Genomic DNA, 10621 nt, shown 5'->3' with positions numbered 1-10621 from the left:
CAGATTCTAAAGGTTGTTTATTTCTCTCCCAAACGTGTCATCTCTGCACTCTCAACCAGCTTCACGAGGTAGTCACCTGGAATGCATTTCAATTAACAGGTGTGCCTTGTTAAAAGTTCATTTGTGGAATTTCGTTCCTTAATGCATTTGAGCCAATCAGTTTTGTTGTGACAAGGTGGGGGGATATACAGAAGATGGCCCTATTTGGTAAAAAACCAAGTTCATATTTTAACAAGAACAGTTCAAATAAGCAAAGAGAAACAACAGTCCATCATTACATTAAGACATGAAGGTCAGTCAATCCGGAACATTTCAAGATCTTTGATAGTTTCTTCAAGTGCAGTCGCAAAAACGGGACAATGCCCTAAAACACACCTCCGTGCTGTGTAAGGGCTATTTGACCAAGAAGGAGAGTGATGGAGGGCTGCATCACATGACCTGGCCTCCAAATTTACCTGACCTCAAACCAATTTAAATGGTTTGGGAGGATTTGGACCGATTTTGAAGGAAAAGCAGCCAACAGGTGCTCAGCATATGTAGGAGCTTCTTCAAGACTGTTGGAAAGACATTAATGGTAAAGCTAGTTGAGAGAATGCCAAGAGTGTTCAAAGCTGTCATAAAGGCATAAGCTGGCTACTTTGAAGCATCTAAAATATATTTAGATTTGTTTAATACATTTTTGGTTAATACATGATTACATCTGTGTTATTTCATATTTTGGATGTCTTCACTATTATTTTACAATGGAGAAAATAGTACAAAAAATAATGAAAAACCCTTGAATGAGTTGGTGTGTCCAAACTTTGAACTGGTACTGTATGTGGGTCGGTACCTGTGTTTCTCACAGGGTTGCTGAGCTTGATGAGGTTTCTGGAGCTCCTGCATGGTCTCGAGGTTCACCCAACGCTAGGGGGGAGGGAAATAATTAGGAATGTGGAGGTTTAGTGTACCGATACCGTGAAATGATAAGAATAAAATATGAATTGACTGCATAGGTATCATCTCCTACAGGCTTTGTTATAACTCACTCTGAGGTCTAATGCAATTCTACCTGATATTCCTGCCTTCCGTTTGTTACTTACCTAGGCCTCTTCTCACTTGTGATTGCACACGTTCTTCAGTTGTTGGTTGAGGAATACGGGGCAGGAGTCCAAGTCTTCTAGGGTCTTCGGGAATTAGGGTTCTTTTCCATGGCATCCCCTCCACTATATTCCTCAAAATCTTGCATTGGAGATCCAGAATTTATCCATATGTCTGCCTAGTCTTAAATTAATTTATCCTCCAACATTAAGCTTTTTTTAATGCAGTCTTCTATAGCAATAAATCAATAAATCAACATAATTTGAAAGTATGCATTGTTATAACATGTAAAAAAATGCACTTTCAAGGACATTTAGTAAGGTCACAGATCTTGCAATCTAAGTACAACAGAACAAATAAGGTTGTGCGTCACCTCCCTCAATAGTAGAGAAAGGAGATTGGATGGTTTATAATACACTGCAAATACAGTTCCTGTTTATTTTCAATTACAAAATCTTTATTGCATCCCTTGTCCTTGCCTACTTCCCAATTGTATGGTAGAAAAAGGTCCAGGGCCACTCCCCTCTGACCCTCTTCTCCAGTAGGTTTTGTAAGCAATTCAGGAAATATTAATTTAGAAAGACCCTGTATTTGGCCAATGTGTGAGTGTGAACAGGTGCTTGGGGCAGACTTGAAAAGTTCTGTTGTTCAAAACTTCCTTCATAACCTATCGACTTAAAATAGATTGGAGACTTACATCTGGATTCAATCTGCATTCTGCCTGGCTGGTCTGTCCTTGCAGAAGTTGTAATCTAGTGCTCCCAGCAGTGTTCTGCCTTCATAGACTGGCGGTGAAATGGAAAGACGCTTGCTGGCGTAAATCAGAATATGGTTCTGGTAGGATTCAAGATCAGATGTTGATCTGTAATTAACAAACAAAAAAACAACACAGACATAATGAATGCGTCATGAAGTCAACTAAATTGTAATCTTCCTTTGGCTGTGTGGATGTCGACCATCACCCTAATGCAGGGTTTCCTAACCATCTCCTATGTGACCAACGTTCTGCTGGTCCCCGAGTACTGCAGTAATGCATAATGGACCATTATCTGTGACCAATTACTAAATAGTACTAAAATATGTGAAGTTTAGGTATTTATGAAGATCCTTCAGTCACCTTGTTGAGGACGATGTCTGTGAGAGCCTGATGTGCTGCACCACATGAATAACACCTCTCCACAGGTTCTGAAACTTACATTCGAAATGCATTAGAAAAAAATCTGTGTCATTATGCACTTTGCCGATCGTAGATATGATTTCATCAACTAAGGGACAAGTGCTAGCTCACAGCTAAGCACAATACAGTAAGTACATCATCACTCAAACATAACACATGAGAGTAATGTGAGAGTAATAAATCAGACAAGATGACTTACAGTCTTACTTATGACTCCTCATATGTGTCTGCCCTTTTACAGTGTCATGACTGTCCTGTGAGGATCTGAATGGGTCAGATCAGCTTTGCAATGGATGACAGTAACCAGACCCTCTCTCGCCCACAGAGGGGGGAGGAGGGAGCTGGTGGGGGGTTGACACCTCATACCCTGTTGTAAATTAAATGAGGGGCAACCCAGAGAACATCCCTCTCCAAATGAACACAGGAATGTTTCTTTGTCTCCAGAGACTTTTCCTGCCAAAACTCTTGACATACTGGAACAATATTTCTAACATGGAAACGTGGGGAATGGTCAGAGGCGATCTAAAAAATAATAATGTCATGTGGGTTGTTATTTTGTGATGTCAATACAAAATGTTATAAAGAAATACTGTAACTTGAAAATTACATACATGATGTCTCCATCTTTAACGTTGTATATGAAATGACAAACAATTAAAGTATTTTTGTTAAGATAGGGATGTAATTTTAGGAGCCATCAGAGAATTTATTTTCTATAAATTTTGAGCAGTAAGTAGCCACGCCCCGAGTGAGGTCAGAGTGCGTGTCAGCCTGACGGAACTGTCCCTTTCGACCGGAGTGCATAAAAGGATTGGTAAAGAAATTAACATTCAGACTAGGAAATACGGGGAGCTGCAGCCCACGTCTAAAGTGGTTTGAACTCTGAATCTCAGCACGAGGTTGAGACGATAAACTCACCTCCCTTACAAGCACTGGTATGGCTGATTAGCTGTCCTAAGAAATGTATCTAGGAATGTGAATTTAAGTGGAACCATTCTACTATTCTGTCAAATCACCGTAGTACGCTACTCTCATCACCCAATGGGAACCATCAACTGGCTAGCCTATCTTCAAAGAGACAGTTTCAGGAGAGAATGGAAGGGAAATTAACTCTGTAGTTCTGTTCAGGCATTCACACGCACAGTTGATGTCGGAAGTTTCCACACACCTTAGCCAAATACATCTAAACTCAGTTTTTCACAATTCCTGACATTTAATCCAAGTAAACATTCCCTGTGTTAGGTCAGTTAGGATCACCACTTTATTTTACAAATGTGAAATGTCAGAATAATAGGTGATGGATGGATGGATGGATAGATGGATAGATGGATAGATAGATAGATCCTAACTATGGTTCATTGAACAAGCATGGGAAACAGTGCTTCAATAATTTACAATGAAGAACTGCGAAGTTATTTGGATTATTACAAATTATCTTTGAAAGACAGGGTCCTGAAAAAGGGATGTTTATTTTTTTGCTGAGTTTATGTAATAACCCTCCCCTCCCCCACTTGCAATCTTGGTCTCAAACCAGGTCTCTTGGAGAGAGATTTTATCTCAATGAGACACAACTCTAGACCCAAACTGTTTCAGACCTATATCTATCCTATCCTGCCTCTCTAAAGTCTTCAAAAGCCAAGTTTATAAACAGATCACTGACCATTTCGAATCCCACCGTCCCTTTTCCGCTGTGCAATCTGGTTTCCGAGCTGGTCACGGGTGCACCTCAGCCACGCTCAAGGTCCTAAACGATATCATAACCTCCATCGATAAAAGACAGTACTGTGCAACCGTCTTCATCGACCTGGCCAAGGCTTTCAACTCTGTCAATCACCGTATTCTTATCGCAGACTCAACAGCCTTGGTTTCTCAAATGACTGCCTCGCCTGGTTCACCAACTACTTCGCAAACAGACTTCAGTGTGTCAAATCGGATGGCCTGTTGTCCGGACCTCTGGCAGTCTCTATGGGGGTACCACAGGGTTCAATTCTCGGGCGGACTCTTTTCTCTGTATATATCAATGATGTAGCTCTTGCTACTGGTGATTCTCTGATCCACCTCTACGCAGACGACACCATTCTGTATACTTCTGGCACTTCTTTGGACACTGTGCTATCTAACCTCCAAACAAGCTTCAATGCCATTCAACACTTCTTCCATGGCCTCCAACTGCTCTTAAACGCTAGCAAAACCAAATGCATGCTTTTCAACCGATCGCTGCCTGCACCCGCCCGACTAGCATCACCACCCTGGATGGTTCTGACCTAGAATATGTGTACAACTACAAACACCAAGGTGTCTGGTTAGTCTGTAAACTCTCCTTCCAGACTCACATTTAGCACCTCCAATCCAAAATTAAATCTAGAATTGGCTTTCTATTTCACACACAACGCCTCCTTCACTCACGCCGCCAAACTTACCCTAGTAAAACTGACTATCCTACTGATCCTCGACTTCGGCGATGTCATCTACAAAATAGCTTCCAATACTGTACTCAGCAAACTGGATGCAGTCTATCACAGTGCCATCCATTTTGTTACCAAAGCCCCTTATAACACCCACCATTGTGACCTGTATGCTCTAGTCGGCTGGCCTTCGCTTCATATTTGTCGCCAGACCCACTGGCTCCAGGTCATCTAACACCTCCTTTGGTCGCCTTTCCTTCTAGTTCTCTGCTGCCAATGACTGGAACGAATTGCAAAAATTGCTGAAGCTGGAGACTTGTATTTCCCTCACTAACTTTAAACATCAGCTACCTGAGCAGCTAACTGATCGCTGCACCTATACATAGTCCATCTGTAAATAGCCCACCCAATCTACCTACGTCATCCCCATATTGTTTTTATTTACTTTTCTGCTCTTTTGCACACCAATATCTCTACTTGCACATCATCATCTGCACATCTATCACTCCAGTGTTAATGCTAAATTGTAATTATTTCACCACTATGGCCTATTTATTGCCTTACCTGCCTAATCTTACTACATTTGCACACACTGTATATAGATTTTTCTATTGTGTTATTGACTGTACGTTTGTTTATCCCATGTGTAAGTCTGTGTTGTTTGTGTCGCACTGCTTTGCTTTATCTTGGTCAGGTCTCAGTTGTAAATGAGAACTTGTTCTCAACTAGTCTACCTGGCTAAATAAAGGTGAAAAGAAAACATATATATATATATACTAAAAATAACAAAATAAAAATATATTATTTTATTATATCCAAATTATACTATAAAAATGTATACTATTACCAAGTTACAGCTTTATTTGAACAAATACATTGGCGCAAGCATCCTTACTTGGGTGGATGCCAACCAATGTTTAGACTCCTCATCAGCACCAATTCCATCACACCAATAGATGCGATCACAAATAAGAAAGAATAATAATATAATGGTAAATTATAAATACAAACAACAAAAGTAAATACACTAGCACATCACAAATATTAAGAACAGTCTTACATTAGGTCATTGACCTCTTCATTTACTTCTATGGTCTCTTCTGGAGATGCTCATATTCATCAGGATAAATAGAAGTGATAGAACATTACAAAAAATGTAAATTCACTGAATAAGATCTGTACAGTATTGGCAATACACATATAGGGTGATAATGTCTTGGAATAGTTAACGGAAAAAACCTTGTTGCCTGTTTTCACCTTTTGTTGCCTCTATGGTGCTCCCATCTAGATCAACAACTCCAGGCTACTTCAGAAACTCATCCCCCCTTTAGAAAAGACAGTTGGTTATACTCCAAGAATATAGTATCTTCATTACTGGCAAACATTTTGACTACTAGAGAGTGATACATGACAGTAGCAGAGAGATAAACCTACACATAGGCTACTCAAAGAAGGCAGGCTCAAAGAGAAACACAGAAACCAACCATAAATGATGCACACAAAGTTCACACTACCCATCATTGAAAGGAATAGGAAAAAGGTATCTAGCTATTCTCCTATTGAAATGAAGCATGTGTTCTTTGCTATCTGACAGTGTGGTGCTGGATGCCACTCCAATGCTTGATAAAGCAGGCAGAGGTAACACTTCCCTTGGAGTGGATTGTGGTGGGGCCTTTTCATAACTAGAACATGAGAAATTACATTTTTATTTCACTCATGTCCCATTATTATATCACATATCAAGCTTGCTAATGTATGTCATAAAACCTAGCTAGTGAGCTTATTTGTCAGCTCTTTACCAAGCTGCATAATGTTAACTAGCTAGCTAGCATTGTTTCAGTAATGTTCTGTAATAACGTTTGTCACTTGGAAGTCTCAAAAAGGTGAGGCAACTATTACTGCACAGCACCGTTACAGCTGCTAATGTTACATATGAGTGCCATTACAGTTCTGTCACTCTCAAACAGAGAAATTGAGAAACGGACATAAGACGTTACGCTAGCTAGGCGCCAATGCATTTAAAGAAACATGTATACTGATTTTAGATCGTAGCATGTACGCCTTAGTTATTTATCAAGACAGCCATATAATAACAGGTAGGTAGCCTATTGGTTAGAGCATTGGGCCAGTAACCGAAAGGTTGCTCGATCGAATCCCCGAGATGACAAGGTAAAAATCTTTCGTTCTGCCCCTGAACAAGGCAGTTAACCCACTTGTTCCTAGGCTGTCATTGTAAATAAGAATTAGTTCTTAACTGACTTGCCTCGTTAAATAAAGGTTAAAAAATATATAATTTGGAAATATCACAGCCAGCTAGCTACTGTGTAGCTGGTGTAACGTTACCTGTCAAGCAGAAAACAGGCCATCTCTGCATCAGACTTCAGAGCCCTTTTAGGGCCATAACTTCTCTCCAGAGTCTTATCAGTTACTTCAATTTTTTTGCCACCTTTATCAAAAACCAGTGGAGCTGGACACTTGCCTAATACCCTGACTACACCGCTCCCGTCGCGTGTGCGAGCTTTGCAAAATAAATTTAGAAATCTATATTATTCAATTATTGCACCCACACTGCTCATGCGCATCAATGAGCATCTGCTTTTCCAAGGGCAAAAGAAGTAAGTTCTATTTGTGACGCAGATCGCGCTGCAAGTCCTGCCTCTCCCATCTCCTCATTGGTTATACCCACGTGGGTGATTGAAAGACGTACTGTGTTGTCGATTGTTGTGATTACACTATGAAAGTTTGGATGCCGATCACCATATAAGTTCAAAGAAGAAAAAGCCTGGAAGGAGGAGAGATGACTAGAAACAATTATGTTGACCATTTTATGTGTGGATTAATTGTGGGAGTTGAAAACCTTGTGCATTTCAGGTAAAATAACACCTCAATGTTTATATGGCAGGACAAATTAGCTAGCAAGTGCAAGCTATCTAGCTAAATTGTCATAAATGTTTAATGCTTTTCGACCTGTCTCCAAATGAATATAATTGGTTCAGAGTTTGTTTTGATATTTTAACCTGCGTGTCATGATTGCGTTTGGTGTGGGGGGACAAAATAAATGTATGCACTTGACGCAGGCGCGCAGCCGGTTTGGGTTCCGTGTAAGAAATCCGCCATTGTTGATTGCGCTCAGAAGAAGATGACCATGCCTCCTAGTGACGCTGCTCAAAGAGGGAGGGTGCAGTCCTCCAATTCAAAAACAAGAGACCCACCTGTCTTTTGCTGACCAATAGAAAAACTGAAATTATGAACAGAATTTAGCCATTTTTGGTTGAAACACTATCATTCCACTATTACTGCAGATATATTATGGACATTTTATCACATTATAATGCAAAAATTCTACATAATGCTTTAGGCTGTCAACCTGATTTTCTGAGTGAACGGATATACTGTAACATAGAATTTTTAGGCAGTGAGGAAATGTTTTCACTAACTGATATTTGTTTTATCGTAATCTATAGCCTAGGCATAATTGAAACTACAAATTATACGTTCTCTCCTAAATTCTCAGCTCCTTCTTGGCAGTGTTACTACTCATATTAATCCTGTGACTCTCCATGCGGTTTTGACAGACTCATGTATATAACTGTTCTGGGTTGTGAAGGAAAGGCTGAAAGCAGAGGGACTGTTTGGGGGTGATCCAGGAACGTTGAGCCCCCTAGCCTAAGACCAGAAGAGAGTGATGTCCGCTGTTATGATGTAGGCCATAACAGTGCCAGTTGTGATTTCCTGAAATCTTGCAGGGATTTTTTTTATCGTACAGTGCAGAGGAGCAAGTACTGGGAGAATTCTAAGTATTGCCGTCGTCCGGCCTACAGCTGCTGCTGAAGCCTGTGTGTAAAAAGCTCCCCGGCCAAGTTGTCAAACAGCTCCAGCTCTGAGCTTCTGTTCACCGTGCAGCCGCAAGGTTTAAGCAGGAGGGAAGACAAAACCAAACAACACCAAGCCCAAGAACCAAACCAACAGACCCAACGCTTATTTATATCCCGTTTGACATGTCCAAATAACTTTTCGCTTCAGGACAAGACTTTTAGATGAAGAATATTCATAATTTAGATGAAGAATATTGGGGATAACTTGAAATACTGGACATTAGTGAGAACTTGAGATAGAAGTAAGACAACTATAAAATCCTTTTAAAAGGAATAAATTATTTTTAATAGTAGCAGCAGTAGTTGTATTTATTTAGTATTTAGAAAAACATTACAAAAATGAACCATGTCTGAGTCCTGTATCCACTGACAGGATTGTCAGTGTAAGATGTCGGTTGGAAAGTGAACAGAACACATATCTGTTCCCAGATCAGATTCACACTTAACTGAACAAATGGACACGTCTGTGCCGGGGAGCATAAAGCGTACTCACGTTCACACCTACACACCATAGCAGAAGCCCCAGATTTACTCCCAACTACTGCCTGAAGAACAGTAAAACTGTTCAAATGCTTCCTTGGCTCCAGTGTCTCTCTACTAGTCCTGGAGAAGACTGTCACCTTTCCTGTCATGCTTCGCTGTGCGCAGCCCATTGGCCAGCAGCAGATTCATTTCTCCCTGTCAAAGCCAATAGCGTGGCGAAGTGGCTCAGCCCACTGTTTAGTTACAGTGACAGACATGCTGATTAGAGAGGTCCCGGTGATGGATAGCCGCTGGAGGTGGAGAGCAGCAAGAGTTTTTATCGGGTCATAATGGGCCTGACACTGCACAGCCCTTTCTCTCTCTACATCCCAGACAGTGGAGCCCTGCCCCCACGTGTCACACTCAAAATGTCACAAGATAACAGGCCAGCCTTTACGGAGCCCGCCAACAGAATGACCTGTTTGGAATCATATTTGTAGACACTCCGTCATCCTCATCACAGCTGCGACACCTCTATTCACTATTTTACATGTGGCCCTTTTCTCTCTTGTCACTTCCATCGTTGGTCAAATGGAGAAGTATGAAACCCTGTTTTGTTATTTAAGCAGTGCATTCTCACTCACATTTTGCTGCAGTGACTCTCTCCCTCTCCATTTTGTCTCTCCCTCTCGCTCTCTCTTCTGCTGCATTGTATTGGATGAATTCATGTCAATTCAACAGAGAACGCAGCTTGTGGACTGTGTCAGGGTTTTGTATTGAGTCATGCTTGAGAAGCTGCCCAATCTGAAACATATCCACTCTGATTTGTGCAGTATGTAGATCTGTTCCTGAAGCCTGTGGCACTCGAGCCGGTAGGGTTTTTTTCCATGTCTGAATATATAACCTGACATTGACAGAGTTTTCGTTTGTGTCGCTCTGCTTTTCTTGTTTCATGTTCATTGATTTATCATTAGGCAATGAAATTTTCATATTCATACTTTTTTTTAACAACGTCTGTTTTTAATGAGATGCGCAAAATATTTTTTAAGATGAGCAAACATTTTTTCATCAAATCAAATGCATTCATCACATACACAGTTTACAACAGATTTAAAAGGTGCAGTGAAATGCTTATGTGCTTGGCTCTCAACAATGCAGTACAATAATAACAATGAAAAGAGTCAAGTCAAAAAAAAAATATATATATATATGAATGCAACATGTAAAGTGTTGGACCCATGTTTCATGAGCTGAAATAAAAGATCCAAGAAATGTTCCAACATGCGTATTTCTCTCAAATGTTGGGCAGAAAATTGTTTACATCCCTGTTACGGAGCATTTATCCTTTGCCAAGATTATCCATATGCCTGACAGGTGTGGCAGATCAAGAAGCTGATTAAACAGCATGTTAATTACACAGGTGGGACCAATAAAAGGTCACTCTAAAATGTGCACTTTTGTCACATAACACAATGCCAAAGATGTCTCAAGTTTTGAGGGAGTGTGTACTTGACATGCTGACTGCAGGAATGTCCACCAGAGCTTTTGCCAGAGTATTGATTGTTCATTTCTCTACCTTAAGCTGCCTCCAATGTCGTTTTTGAGAATTTGGCATGTCCAAC

At 40.5% G+C, this 10621-nt stretch overlaps 1 long non-coding RNA gene across 1 annotated transcript; it reads right to left on the bottom strand.

Moving 5' to 3' along the window:
• Window positions 1-781: 781 nt before the first annotated feature.
• On the bottom strand, window positions 782-9118 carry LOC112247399. Its single transcript, XR_002953062.1, has 4 exons — window positions 9031-9118; window positions 1778-1942; window positions 1083-1221; window positions 782-906 (listed from the first exon to the last, which is right to left on the bottom strand). It is a non-coding gene; the product is annotated as an uncharacterized LOC112247399 (long non-coding RNA).
• Window positions 9119-10621: the final 1503 nt, after the last annotated feature.

The sequence above is a fragment of the Oncorhynchus tshawytscha genome, linkage group LG22 (assembly GCF_018296145.1).
Source record: "Oncorhynchus tshawytscha isolate Ot180627B linkage group LG22, Otsh_v2.0, whole genome shotgun sequence".
NCBI lineage: Eukaryota > Metazoa > Chordata > Actinopteri > Salmoniformes > Salmonidae > Oncorhynchus > Oncorhynchus tshawytscha.
This window is presented reverse-complemented; position numbering and strand designations above follow the sequence as displayed.